Genomic DNA, 15180 nt, shown 5'->3' with positions numbered 1-15180 from the left:
TCTGCTGTATTGTTCGCGGCAGACGGGATTATGAATGCATTTGATATCAAATTGCAGGGTTTAGGGAGATGGAAGTCTTTATCGATTAAACGGGCAAAGGATTTTTTGGTTTTAGCATTTTTGGAATTGTTAATATTGGAAATTGGATGACCCCAACCCTGGTAATGAACCGCCATTTTTTATAATATAACCATTCCTTAGTTTTTTGCAAAAAAAACACGGGTATCTAGTGTACTTATATCGTTCAAATAATTATCTCATATTATTATAAAGCGAAGTGTCTTTGTTCACGTCGAACCGTTGCGACGTGATTAAAGGACAAACCAACAAATCAACAAACGAATTTATAGAATATTAGCTTATGCTCGCGACTTCGTCCGCGTGGACTACACAAATTTCAAACCCCTATGTCAACCCCTTAGGGTTTGAATTTTCAAAAATCCTCTCTTAGCGGATGCCTACGTTATAATAGCTATCTGCATGCCAAATTTCAGCCCGATCCGTCCAGTAGTTTGAGCTGTGCGTTGATAGATCAGTCAGTCAGTCAGTCAGTCAGTCAGTCAGTCACCTTTTCCTTTTATATATTTAGATTAAGTATGTGTAGGGATTTGCGTTCTTGTAAATTGGATGGTGGATGCTTAAAGCTAACATTAAATATATATCATATAGGACGCGACAGGTCGAGATAGCGAATCGGGGAGGGAACGCCCCGCATACCCGCAAACCCCCGTGCTATCCCGGTGCGGGCGAGCGCACGTGACGTACGGGTGTGCGGGGTGTCCCCCCGGCTCTTACCCTGATTGCCATCGCGACCTGTCGCGGACTATACGAGACCCTTTCAGAGCATTATTCTGAAAATCAAAGTTCCTAAAGGATTTCCAAGAACCAAAACCCACACGGATGAAGAAGCGGGCATCACTTAGTTATTCTATAAAGGTAGAGTAATGTAAATGCAGGCTACAAACAAAACTTAAACCATCCATTACAACCCGAAGCCGTCGGATTTGGTTCTCATGAATAAACGGCGACTATCGACAACTTAGCTCTTAGCAGATTGCGAGCACTAGCGATATGGTCAAAGGCAAAGGAACAATACGTCGCCAACTAGATGGTAAATAATTAATTTGACTAATGGCACAGTTTGTTGCAAACGTTTTGATATTTGTCACAATGGTCTTCGAGACCAATTCCCGATGTTGACGGATTGATCGTACACTCACTTTGATGTTAGAGTTTGAGACGCTGTCTTAGTTGATTGGATGGTGTTTGTTACTTTGGAAGATATAATTCAAAAGTATGTATAAGCGATTAATGTGATATGAAGAATTACAATAATCGTCTTATATATATATATAAAAGGAGAAGGTGACTGACTGACTGACTGACTGACTGACTGATCTATCAACGCACAGCTCAAACTACTGGACGGATCGGGCTGAAATTCGGCATGCTGATAGCTATTATGACGTAGGCATCCGCTAAGAAAGGATTTTTGAAAATTCAACTCCTAAGGGGGTGAAATAGGGGTTTGAAATTTTGTAGTCCACGCGGACGAAGTTGCAAGCATAAGCTAGTCATAAATAAATAATAAGCAATAGATAAGACTTACGCATAGATGCCAGTTTTTTCCAGAAAATTGGTTACTAACATAATGCCATTATGCCTGGTCTATCTACCATTTACCATCTACCACTATTATATAAATGCAAAAGTGTGTTTGTTTGTTGGCTTGTTGGTTTGTTGGTTTGTCCTTCAATCACGTCGCAACGGAGCAACGGATCGACGTGATTTTTTGCATGGGTGTAGTTAAAGACCTGGAGAGTGACATAGGCTAATTTTATCTCGAAAAATCTAAGAGTTCCCATGGGATTTTAAAAACCTAGACCCACGCGGACGAAGTCGCGGGCATCAGCTAGTAAATAGTAAATATTATTTTGGTTGTGTTTTGTTCTGATTATAATTATATTAACTCAGTGCTTTTTCCTTCTATTACTAGTGCTAAAAGCAAAATGACGATCAAAAACATTACCGCCCTTGTAAATGGGCTGAATTCGGAATTTGAGAGTAAAATCACTTCAATAAATCGGCTCGACACTCATCGGCGCTCAAACTGCCTGTTTTGAATTTCCTAAGCATTAGCAATCGGGATCTGAAGCACTTAGATATGGTTGGCTAAATGTGGACACACAGCTTCCGTAAATAGCGAATCACTATCCACATTATAAAATACTAGTTTATGCTCGCGACTTCGTCCGCGTGGACTATACAAATTTCAAACCCCTATTTCACCCCCTTATGGGTTGAGTTTTCAAAAATCCTTTCTTAGCGGAGGCCTACGTCATAATAGCTATCTGCATGCTGAATTTCAGTCCGATCCGTCCAGTAGTTTGAGCTGTGCGTTGATAGATCAGTCAGTCAGTCAGTCAGTCACCTTTTCCTTTTATATATTTAGACTAATGACGCACCCCGGCTTCTCATGGGTGGCAATGCAGATACTTATGTAGTGTCATTTCCATACTAATGTTATAAATGCGACCACCGCCGCCGCGCCGCCTCCCTCTCGTTTTTTGCGCGTAATATTTGTTAATTTCGATGGAAGCTTGATTTCTTCCGACATTTTGTTCAAATATCGTCATATTTCAACAAATTAACACAAACCAATATTAAACTATAAACCTTCCTATTGAATCACTCTATCTATTGATGAAAACCGTTGCGTAGTTTAAAAGATCTACGCGTTAATACATACCTTTAAACTATTTAGAGATGCCATTTATTTCAAAATTGTGAAAAAGAAAAAGTAGGTGTTTTAAATTGGGACAAAAGTTTGTTTGTTTGTTAGTTTGTCCTTCAACGTGGGGCAACGGATCAGCGTGATTTTCAGCGCGTGGATTTAGGTTTTTAAAAATCCCGTGGATACTCTTTGATTTTCCGGTATAAAAGTAGCCTATGTCACTCTCCAGGTCTTTAACTATACCCATACAAAAAATCACGTCGATCCATTGCTACGTTGTGACGTGATTGTAGGACAAACCAACAAACCAATAAACCAACAAACAAACACACTTTCGCATTTATAATAGGGGTAGTGATTATCATAATATTATTTTAAATCAAATCATTCAAAAGAGCGACCGCCGAGTTTCTTGCTGGTTCTTCTCTGTAGGAAAGGTGTTCCAAACCAGTGGTGGAATTTGACGATGCAAAAGTACTTGTAAAAGTTTATTTGAATAAATATAGTCCTATTGTATTCTGTTATGCTGTTAAATGTATGCTCATACTTAAGATACCTATGGTTAAAGCGAGACAGCTGGCATAAATCTGTCTCGTTTTAGTTAGTCTGAGCAAGTTGAGCAAAGTCAAAGTATGCTCTATAGATCTTATACTTGGATTCTTCAGACTTCACAACCGTGTGTCCCCCTCGTCTTACGCCTTCATAGACTTGACATCACGCCATAACAATAAACTCCACGAACGGGCCGGGGCATTTACATACGTATTGTTAAAACGCTTGACAGTTCACAGTTTCCAATGTATTGTTCTAAGGCTCTGAAGTGAAGGCACTTGATAAATAGGCCAGTGTTTGTTCACGGTGAACGCGCGGTCGCGATTATAATGGTGACCTCCTGACCAAATTATGGTCACACCAGTCAACTCTGTTTGGATCTCGTAGAGAAACTCCGGGTTGTGAAGCTGAAGTGGCAATGGGGTATATAGTTCGAAGAACCGATGTATGTTGGGCCCCAGCTGTTACCTCCGCCGCTACATCTCCTTCGGCGGGGAGGGGCAACTGACGGTAACGTTTGAGTGCGGAAACCAGATCAATGAGGAGAAGAAGAATATGAGTGTAGATCTGTCTGGCGATTCCAAATCAGTGTGTCCTGTAGACACAATAGGCCTCCTCCAACCTTTTCCACTCTCGCCTATTTCTTGCAGCTCTTATCCACAGCGATCCTGCAACCCATTTTACCGCCACCTTTTCAGTTGTCTTCCTCTCTTCCACTTGCTAGCTTGGGAGCTACCTTTCTGACAGTGTGACATTCTGACATGCTGGTGCCGTCAACTTTTGTGTCCGTTTTTTGAGTCGACGGTCATCTCAAATACGAGCAGCCCAAAAAGCCGCAACCGCGATAGGTCGGTCGGTAGCCTCGTGTAGCTCCTAGTAGGTACTAATAACATGCATTTCTAATTAAAGATAGTCGAGCCCGCTACCGCGCCGCTCGCGCGAGTATTACGTGGACACGGAATAAGGTTCTGAAGGTAGAGAGGTAAGATGAATAGGCTTAGTAAACTTTGTAGAAGGTGTTACAGTTTAGTAAGATACTCGTAGTTTGTAGGAGTTTGGCTTTGATTAATAAATGATAATCAAAGTTTTGATAACATTGCTAAGTTTCTTGTAACAATGTGTTAAGATGTGAATGTGTACGTAGTCGAAATTCTACGGGCATGTAACCAACGAAGTGATTTGCCTTTTGGTTTTTAATTCGAATCGCTAGAAAGTGGAACGCCCTTCCAAAATTAGTTTTCCCCTCCAATTTTAATATGGGTACCTTGAAGTCAAGAGTGAATAGGCACTTTCTAGGCAAGCGCGCTGCATCTTAGGCTGCATCATCACTTGCCACCAGGCCTGATTACAGGCAAGCGCTCTAGTTTATAAAAAAAAATGTATTTTGATACTATACTATCCAAGTGTGGATCGGCAGACTTCGCACACCTTTGAGAACATTATGGAGAACATTCAGGCATGCAAGTTTCCTCAAGATGTTTTCCTTCACCGTTAGATATAGCAAAAGTATATAGCAAAGGTATATTAAAATTAATATAGGTATATTAAGGTAGGTAAATTAATAAAAACGAACATCCAAAAAGTTTGAGGTGCATGCCCGGGATCGAACTCCTGACCTACGAGATAGAAGGCGGACGTCTTAACCACTAGGCTATCACAGCTCAAGTAGTACCTTACCTATCAATGAAGTGAAAAAAAACAGGCCAAAAGTAGCTATGATTAATTCAATAGAATAGAGCAAATTCGAAAATCATTTTTCACCAAAAATAAAGCTTAATCAATCGTATCTCCACTAAATGATCAATCAAAACTGAATCTATAATCGAATAAATTCGTCATCGCCGTTTTCGTTTCTTTGTGCTCACACTTAGAATCGAATTCGTATTGTGTATCGAATGGAATCGATTTTGTAATCGTATTCATCATAGTGTTATCATTCATTTTCGTTGCGTCATCGGAAGAGATCGTCCAAGACACGTGGCGGCGATCCATCAACTACTATTTTCTTTAGTTGTACAATTCGATGTGAAATTTGATCAAAAATTGCGTATTTATAAACCCAATCACAGCGTCGCGTCCCTTAGACTTTTTAGGAGGTAGATTTTACATCTATCGGGAAATTTACCAAAAATAATAAAACTCAGTCACGGTAATATTTAAACATTACCGTGACTCAGTTGAACAAAAGATAATTTTTAAAATACAATATAAGTACTTAAATCATATTATTATTATATTACATCAATCCGAGTGACACTGGCTATAATTTTTTGAAAAGAAAAAATTAAATATGGCGGCGTTTTTAGCAGTCATGTTTTTGATTTTTTTAAATTACAATTCGTTTTAATTTTATGATAAAATCAATCCAAAATTCAATAATTATAATTTCATCTCATTTGTACGTAATCCTTTCCTTTTTATTAATCAAGTTTTTTAGTTGTTTAGTTTAAATAGCAGATAAAATTACTATAATTCAAGCACTTTAGGCTCATAATAGTTAACTGTCGGATTGAATTTCACATTTTAATTTAAACACGGAAATCTGCTTACAATTTAATTTTGATAAGCGCGAATACACCATAATTACAAATTCAAATACACAGAACTAAAATAGATAGAAGAGAAATTACAGCTAGAGACATATTGTTTGGATTTTCTGAAAGTTTTTTTCGACGTTTTATAAAGGTTTCAGGAATTCCTTCATATTGAAAAAAGTTACAAATTTATTTTTCCTCTAACGCCGAAAATTATCTATAATATGTATGATATAGTATGTACCTAAGTATATTGTTTTTAATAAATAATGTAAAAAAATATAGGTATAAGATTGATTAGTAAGAAGCGCTGATATTATCTGTACCTTTATATACATAAAAGGAAAAGCTGACTGACTGACTGATCTATCAATGCACGTCTCAAACTACTGGACGGATCGGGCCGAAATTTGGCATGCAGATAGCTGTTATGACGTAGACACCCGCTAAGAAAAGATTTTTGAAAACTCAATCCCTAAAGGGGTAAAACAGTGGTTTGTGTAATCCACCATTCGCGGACTAGTTCCAAATATGTATGAATTCATATTATCATTCTTTCTACACTGGCATAGTGACAAAAATATGGTTTATTAACTGTATCAATTAATTAGGTTTTTCGCTTTGGTGATAGTTGAATTCTCTTTTTAACGCTATAGGTACACACATCGTGATAAGTATAAAGCATCATCCAACCAAAATGCGCAACCAAAATAACAGCAAAGCGACCACTGGACGTGGACGCTTCCGAATCCCGCCTTCATGACGCGCACGTGTGGCCGTAGCTTGAAAGTTAAAAAAAACTACCAAAAATCGTATCGCTTCCAGTTTACCTGTTCCCGCAGTCATGTAGGATTTGCCTGTCGCAAAGCTGAAGCGGCTCAGGGGCTTTGTACGGAAGGCAACGCGCGAAACATTCACACTAATTGCGATACGATGCGACGCGGACCGTCGAATGCGGATTTGTGTCCGCCATTACGCTCAAAGTTTGGAATTAGCCTTTATTATTCAGCTGTGTTTCGCGTTGTTATTTATAGGTGTGTTTTGCTTCTAGCCTGATTCATTGTTCTATGTAATCTAGAAGATTGCTATGATTCTGAATACTATAACTCTAGGCTACTAAACAACCTGCAAGACCCATTGGAGCTTCAAAGCCGCAAAAGCATATAAGTAAGTTGGTAATTAGCCCGTTTCCATCGTAGACTGCATCGTCACTTACCACCAGGTGAGATTGCAGTCAAGGGCTAACTTATATCTGACTTTAAAAAAAACAACCACTACCAATAAGTGCCATATATTCTCGACGACCTCACAACTCATACAAGACTGCCACAAGACTCTGGAAACACTCGCCATGTCAAACGACATCACCCTAAGGTGGGTCAAAGGACATGACGGAGACCAGGGAAACGAGGCGGCCGACGCACTAGCACGAAAGGCTACGACATTGAAGGTGATCGGGCCAGAACCTATTGTTCCCATACCCTTCAGTGAGTATAAAACCTGGTTGCATGAACTAACACTAAAAGAGCATTCCCAACTATGGGCAAACACAACAGACTGCAGGCAAGCCAAAGAGGCTTTCCCCAACATAGACAAACGGCAAACTAACAAACTACTCCGCCTGGACAGAGGTAAACTTAGAAAGGTGGTGGGACTCATAACAGGGCATAGCCCACTAAACAAACACCTTTTCGTTATAGGTGTCACCGACAGTCCTTTGTGCAGGGCTTGCATGGAGGTCGACGAAACACCGACGCACGTGGTCCTAGAGTGCACGGGCGTAGCAGAACAACGCGAACGCCATTTGGGTTCCCCGACCTCATTCCATGAAGCCCTCGGCAACCTGGGCGGTCTACTCGGCTTCTGGAGTGAGCTTGGATGGCTGGAGTGAAGACTTCAGCGGGGAGGGGCAATGCACGCACAACAGACGGAAAAGTTTAAGTGCGGAAACCAGCCCAGAGCGAAGAAGAAGAAGTGCCATATAAATAAACTAGCTTATGCTCGCGACTTCGTTCGCGTGGACTACACATATTTCATACCGCTATTTCACCCCCTTAGGGGTTGAATTTTCAAAAATCATTTCTTAGTGGATGCCTACGTCATAATAGCTATCTGCATTCCAAATTTCAGCCCGATCCGTCCAGTAGATTGAGCTGTGCGTTGATAGATCAGTCAGTCAGTCAGTCAGTCAGTCAGTCAGTCAGTCAGTCAGTCACCTTTTCATTTTATATATTTAGATTACGATTCGTATTCAGACTTCTAAATAGAAGCCTTTCTTCTATAATATCATACAATTTTCACATGAATTGAAAAACAAAACTATATTTTCTTTACCTTCAAAAACTGCTAACTCATCTAATTATACGACAAATATTAAATTAAATTAAATTCCTACATTCCAATATCTTTTTCTCCAATCTAGATCTTAACTGAAATATTTTCAATAATATTTTCTCAACTCAATTCCACCGTCCATAAAGTACCCAGCAATCTGATCAACCCTAATTCTTCAACCTATTAACCGCGAGCTTTATCTTAAACCCTCTCACGTCCACTCGAAAACTATTTGTCCAATCCTAAATAATTCCTCCCTGAGAGAAAAACATCCAATTCGCTCAACGTCACGTAGCTTGCATTTAAGTTTATCGTGTCCACGTCCAGGAATTAGTTGCGACATTGATCGATGTCGGTGAGCTTGGCGAACTCGGTCTAATAGACCGCTTTCCGCGATTGAGGGTTGTGAAATACACTCGCATGATGTACAATTAATTGGAGATTAAATTCCATTATTGAGAGATCAAAAAATATGGAATAGTAATGAATATTTAAGTGAAATCTTTCTGTCTTTCTTATCTATTATCTACCGGCTACCCTAATATACATCAATTTGATTAGTGATAATATCTCTATATATCAAAACTTTAATTTTTATATGGGGGACGGCGCGTACGCAGTCCCCACTACCAAAAATTACGCGTCCGAGTTATCCACATTAGGGATAATCGCAGAGGTCAACCCAGCCGCAGTGCAATGGAAGGGCCTCGCTCTGGGGGAACCGCCTTCTTGATCACGGTGTCCCCTACGCCAGGTAAGTATGCTTACAAAACATTGCCGTGAGTATTTACAGTTCTGAAAGTTGTTTGACTATAGCGCGCCGTAAGGTACAAGTGGTGACATCTATCGGAAGCTTTTGTCAACACCTTGTAAAATTAATGTTGTATTAATAAAGAAATCTTTTCCGTATGATTCCCATCATAAATGAAGTGTCCTTCGAGTCCTAACATTAATATAAATTAAATTGTCCAGAAGTTCACACATTCAAAACATTGCGAACGTTGCGAATTTCTCATTACATTCTAAAGTACTAGCACGCGTTCCCATATTTCCCATGTTTTATAATAATTTATGAGTACTTCCCTATTATATATGTGATCCCATGCACGATCAATTGAGTGTTATAGAAACCATTAAACATCGCTAAATACAAGTCAACACGCCCTGTAGTTTACATTTCAATTTGATTTAAATCACATAAATTGTAAACAACTATAGCTTTTATTGCTTGTAGTTAAGGTTCAAGTGAATCATTATTTCTTTTATCAAATTTTAAACACGCGTCTTCACAGATGAGTAGATTTGTGTCGTTTTTCATATTTAAAAGTCTAATCACATGTAATTCGACGACAATTCTAGCGTGAGAAGATTTTTCGTCACTTATTGTTATTCAAATTGAGATTTTAGGCTTTCGTGAGTTGTATTCATATTTTTTATATTGATTCTAAATAAACCTCAATGTAAAAAAGTTTACTTTCTTCACTCTTGGAAAATCCCACTCATTATTTCACAATTATTCTAGATGACAGATTTGTTTAAATATGCTTTTGATGATTACAACATAATATAGGTATTTTCAATTGCTTAATCTGCACATTTTCAATCTTTTAGTTTTATAGTATTTTTAAATGATTCGATTCAGGTACGTTTTTATATTTGTATTTTCAGTTATTTCGGTTTTTCTTAGATTATTAAACTTTTAGCGTAGAATTTTAAGCAAGTTGAGATTTTAACAGTATTTAGTGACTAACTGCCTATGATTTATTAGACATATTATCTCTGTTATGGGTAGTTTCAATTTAAGCCTTACTCCGTAAATCTTACCCGGTATAAGCTTGATGTAAGATTCACATATCTATAGATATTTACAATACATGGAGTCCATTACAATGCTGAATATTATCACAACGCCCGAAACGGATATGACTGAAGGCACCTTATACATCAAAGGCATTGATAGATACATACCGACAGTACACTAATTGGATTATTCGACTGCAATATTAGTTCAATATCCTGGCGTTGTCGTACAGTGACCCTCGCACCTTGGACAATCGATGGTCCCCTCGCCTCAGGCGTATAGCTGTGGGGTGGTGATGAGACCAGTATTGTAAGGGTTGGATTTAGGGGGAATGTATATATGAAAATATTTATATGTGATTTGTCAGATTTTGGACTTTTTGTTGAAATTGATTCTTTTGTAGAAAATGGATTTTTAATGATTATATTTTTATTGTAACAAATGTATTTAAAATCTAATTTGGATTTGTAAAAGTTCCGTTATAGTAGGTCCTACTAGAGATGACAATTTTGAAACTCCCAGTCTACTTGAATACGGTCGCATGTTGTTTCAATAGCAGTTACAAAAAATTTAAACAAAAAGTATCTTAATTATAAAGATACTACTTGATGCCCGTGACTTGAATTTAGATTCTTTGAAGATCCCGTGCGAACTTTTTAATAATTTTCAGGAACGACATGCATGTGAAAAAATATTGAATAATAAAAAATACTAATATTGATTTGTTGCTGATTGCGACGTCATTTAAGGAAAAACCAACAAACAATCATATTATTATTTTACCATTTACATAGAGGAGCGACAAATGTGATAAAAGCCGTCTTCTAAATTTTCTTCCATAAAAAATTGTTCATTACAAATCCCAGCCTTTTTTTTCAGATAGGTACTAGTTAGCTATTGACTGCAATCGCACCTGGTGGTAAGTGATGATGCAGTCTTAGATGTAAGGTATAACAAAAATAAAGCTACTGCAATTTTCCAATGCTAAAAAATTATAGTAGAAGACCAAAAAATAGACAGACAGACAGACAGACAACAAAGTGATCCTATAAGGGTTCCGTTTTTCCTTTTGAGGTACGGAACCCTAAAAACTGCCAAATACGCCAAAAGATGATCTTAAAAGAATTACCAACAAAGTTTGATGTCGAACAAATTTCAAAATAATGCACATTGTGATACAAGACACTTGAAATAAAAATGAACAGTTGGACAAAGTACACAAAGTTGGCCCGCGAATGACTGATGAGTTCACGGGTAATGGATGGCCTGGCGCTTGGCCGGCGATGTATCGGACGGAAATTTACATACATCTGCGAAGATTTATGATGCCCCCGTCCGTGATTTTGTACGGGCTAACGATAAACTGGTAATGGGCAAAGTTGTGGTGAACGGGGAACAGATTTGGAGTGTGTTAGATGAAATGAAACAAAAAACTGTTTTGGATCGTCAAATAAATCTGCAACTAATTTAAAATGCGCTTCCTACCGAGAAAAACCAGAACGAAACTCGGTACTTGTTCTATGTCCAGAAATGATCTGAAATTAATTACCAACCAAGTTCAATATCGGGTGAATTTCAAAATAAATGTATGTGATACAAAACACTTAAAATAAAATAAAAAATCTCAGAGTCACTTGGTCACGCAGCCCCTACCTAAGTACTTGGTCAGCCAAAATGGTCCACCATTTTTAATCTGAGCTCATGCTCAGCAGTGAGCCAACAATAGGTTGAGATGGTTATGATTATAGGTTTTATAATAATAAAAATATATTTTTCAAAATTATAAGAAAGAAACAATCCTTTCGAATTTTAAAAGAAATTTTGAGGTTAATAGAGAAACAGACAGTCAGCTCGAACTCATTAACTATACCGCATTTCTTACCTTGTAACAAGATTTGGAGCGACGCTTGACGTCTTGAGTAGATCTGATTACGAATTTTAATGACCCAACCTTCCTTCAAGCGTTGGCTTCCCATTCTAATTGGCAGATTACCCTGACATCTGACGCTTTGTTTTTTAGCAATTCAAACAAGGATTCGATCGTGACTCGAGACTGAAAACTCTGAAGATAAGTCTTACGTAATTGCTCTCGTTTTTTAACGACCTTATCTGATTTTTCTGCTCCACCACTGATTCTAATGCCATTGAAATTTCAACTCAGTTTCTCAATAGTTAAGGTGGATATTTGTCAAGCATTTGTAGGATCTTTTAACAGTTTCCAATGTGTGGACATCCATCAGGATGGACTGTGGACAAGCATTTTGTGGAATAGGAAATCGGGCGGTGGTCCGACCGTTTTATATCGCAGCGATTTACGGTGATATAATAGCTAGAAAAAGGTTTAGAAAGAATTTGTTCATTCGACAGTTGAAACTCAAAGGGTTTTCGGACATTTCTAGTTTTTCAACTTTATTTAATATTGCATCATTAAAAACTGACCTACTTTTTTATTCTTAAATATATACGCTATATTTAAATGTATCTACTTTTAATACATATTAATCTAAGTGCAAACTTAATAATACTATACTCTATCTCGAAGTTTCAGAGTTGAAACATAATTTATCTTAGCTGGATTAGAAATACAATCAGAACCTTTTTCAAGATGAATCTTCTGTTGTACTTATTCTGATTAATTAGGTAGGTAATTATTAATATTCTTTAAAAAAGTTAAAAGTAGAACTTTTGGAAAACTAAAATAAAATGCTGTAGAATAAAATGAAAAAGGAGAAACATTACTAGCGTATCTGTTACAAGTTTTTTTTTACAACGTAAGCGTATACTATAGTAACTTTTTTTGTATAGGTAGTCTTGTCTGTGGTTGGCGTCATAAGACATGAATATGTAAACTCAACGACAAATATTTAAATAATTCATACCCGAAAAGGGATTCAGTGTATGCAATTAATACACATTACAAGTGATGCGTGCAACGTGCAGTGTGTTATATATGACAGGAGCTACATAATGTCGGATTATAAATTATGTATGTTAACACTTTGGGAGCAATTACCAGGTTTCCATTACATAACTCAGCGATATCTTACTTCGAGGTCACTAAGTAAGGATACCAACTGCGTAACAATATTGTGTTTTTTTATAAAAACGATGTACCTACCTACAAGTTACAACCCATCGCCAGCTTACTACTGAGTACTGAGCACGGCTATCCTATCAGAATGAGAAAGGTGTGGCCATTGTCTACGACGCTGGCCAAGTGCAGATTGTCAGACATCACACTCCTTTCAGAACATTATTATTTCTGCTTAATCACAATTAGAAAATAATAAAATATTATAATATTTAGTTTATCTCAAACAGCTGGCTGTAAACAAAAAACAAAAAGCCAACATCACGCGGTGTTCCCAGGCGGTCACCCATCCAAGTACTGACCGCGCCCGATGTTGCTTAACTTCGGTGATCGGACGAGAACCGGTGTATTCAACATGGTATGGACGTTGGCGATTGTAATGCTGAAAATAAGTAATGGAACAAAATAAGTCAATTTACAAGTAGCCATAAGAAGAACAAAAGGCCAACATCACGCGGTGTTCCCAGGCGGTCACCCATCCAAGTACTGACCGCGCCCGATGTTGCTTAACTTCGGTGATCGGACGAGAACCGGTGTATTCAACATGGTATGGACGTTGGCGATTGTAATGCTGAAAATAAGTAATGGAACAAAATAAGTCATGATTTTAATGATAAGTTACAAGTAGCCATAAAAAGAACAAAAGGCCAACATCACGCGGTGTTCCCAGGCGGTCACCCATCCAAGTACTGACCGCGCCCGATGTTGCTTAACTTCGGTGATCGGACGAGAACCGGTGTATTCAACATGGTATGGACGTTGGCGATTGCTCATCCGAAAATAAATATCCAATAGAACAAAATACATTGATACTTTTAAAAATATCGTTCCAAGTATGCAAGCTGGGTACTTTGCTGGCTGCTTTGTTCAACAAAATACGAGTTTCAAAATAGGTATAGTCCGCGATAGGTCGAGATGGCAATCGAGAAGGGAACGCCCCGCACACCCGCACAGCCCCTTCGCTAACCCGGTGCGGGCGCCTCATACCTACCCCCTATTGCCATCTTGAGCTGTCGCGTACTAAAAGTCCAGCAAATTGCTATTCCGCTCGAACCATGTCTGGTTAACATCGAAATGACGTCATTTTAACGTCATTTGACGAATATTTCAGTAAAAATATACCATCAGCTCGAGACTTCAGTCTAGTGCTGACGTCACTAAAATGGCGGCCACGCGCATTAGCAATTTGCGGGACTTATAAATCTACTAATCAAATCTACTTTCCAGGTCTTTATCTATATACATGCAAAAAATCACGTCAAATTCAATACGTTGCACCGTGATTGAAGGACAAAGTACCAATAAACCAACAAACACAATTTCGCGTATAAAATAAGGGTACTGATTCAAATTTCATAATTCAAAGAAAGCTATTTTTATTGATTAATGATTATTGATCTCTCAAAGAAACAAGAAAAGAACTTGTTTCTTTTTTTTCTCCAAAAATTACGCGTCCGATATATCCACAATTCGCAGAGGTCAACCCAGCCGCAGTGCAATGGAAAGGCCTCGCTCTGGGGGACCCGCCTTCGTGATCACGGTGTCCCCTACGCCCATCGATCCCATAGATCGATGTATAGGCTTAAAATTATGCTTTATAAACATTGCCGTGAGTATTTACAGTTCTGAAAGTCGTCTGACTATAACGCGCTGTATAGTACTAATAGCGACATCTATTGGAAGATTTTGTCAACACTTACTTAGTTTCTGTGTGAGTAACACAATATGAAAAGCGCTTCACGACTAACAAAAAAGTACAAAACAACAAAAAAAATATTAAAATGTTTTATTTTAGACAGCTATAGGTACATTTTTTTACAATAAATATAAATTAGTAGCAAAAATATATTTAGAGAGTAGGTACAATGTACATTTTTATAATGAGTTTATAATCATTATAAAAATGTATTATTATTGTACCTATTGTAATGTACTATTTATACAGTTAAAATTAATAATTACGTTACATACAATAGCTGATGCCCGCGACTTCGTCCGCGTGGAATTAGGTTTTTAAAAATCCCGTGGGAACTCTTTGATTTTTCGGGATAAAAAGTAGCCAATGTGTTAATCCAGGGTATAATCTATCTACATTCCAAATTTCATCCAAATCCGTTCAGCCGTTTTTGCGTGA

At 37.9% G+C, this 15180-nt stretch overlaps 5 non-coding genes across 5 annotated transcripts; all 5 read right to left on the bottom strand.

The window, feature by feature from the left end:
• Positions 1–8754: 8754 nt before the first annotated feature.
• On the bottom strand, positions 8755–8916 carry LOC117992627 (U1 spliceosomal RNA). Its single transcript, XR_004675073.1, has one exon. It is a non-coding gene; the product is annotated as a U1 spliceosomal RNA (small nuclear RNA).
• A 4383-nt stretch (positions 8917–13299) lies between these two features.
• On the bottom strand, positions 13300–13418 carry LOC117992638 (5S ribosomal RNA). The gene has a single exon (XR_004675084.1). It is a non-coding gene; the product is annotated as a 5S ribosomal RNA (ribosomal RNA).
• A 70-nt stretch (positions 13419–13488) lies between these two features.
• On the bottom strand, positions 13489–13607 carry LOC117992633 (5S ribosomal RNA). Its single transcript, XR_004675079.1, has one exon. It is a non-coding gene; the product is annotated as a 5S ribosomal RNA (ribosomal RNA).
• Positions 13608–13691: 84 nt separating this feature from the next.
• On the bottom strand, positions 13692–13810 carry LOC117992622 (5S ribosomal RNA). The gene has a single exon (XR_004675068.1). It is a non-coding gene; the product is annotated as a 5S ribosomal RNA (ribosomal RNA).
• A 638-nt stretch (positions 13811–14448) lies between these two features.
• LOC117992629 (U1 spliceosomal RNA) lies at positions 14449–14603 on the bottom strand. The gene has a single exon (XR_004675075.1). It is a non-coding gene; the product is annotated as a U1 spliceosomal RNA (small nuclear RNA).
• Between the last annotated feature and the right edge of the window lie 577 nt (positions 14604–15180).

Source organism: Maniola hyperantus, chromosome 21, assembly GCF_902806685.2.
Source record: "Maniola hyperantus chromosome 21, iAphHyp1.2, whole genome shotgun sequence".
NCBI classification, from domain to species: domain Eukaryota; kingdom Metazoa; phylum Arthropoda; class Insecta; order Lepidoptera; family Nymphalidae; genus Maniola; species Maniola hyperantus.
This window is presented reverse-complemented; position numbering and strand designations above follow the sequence as displayed.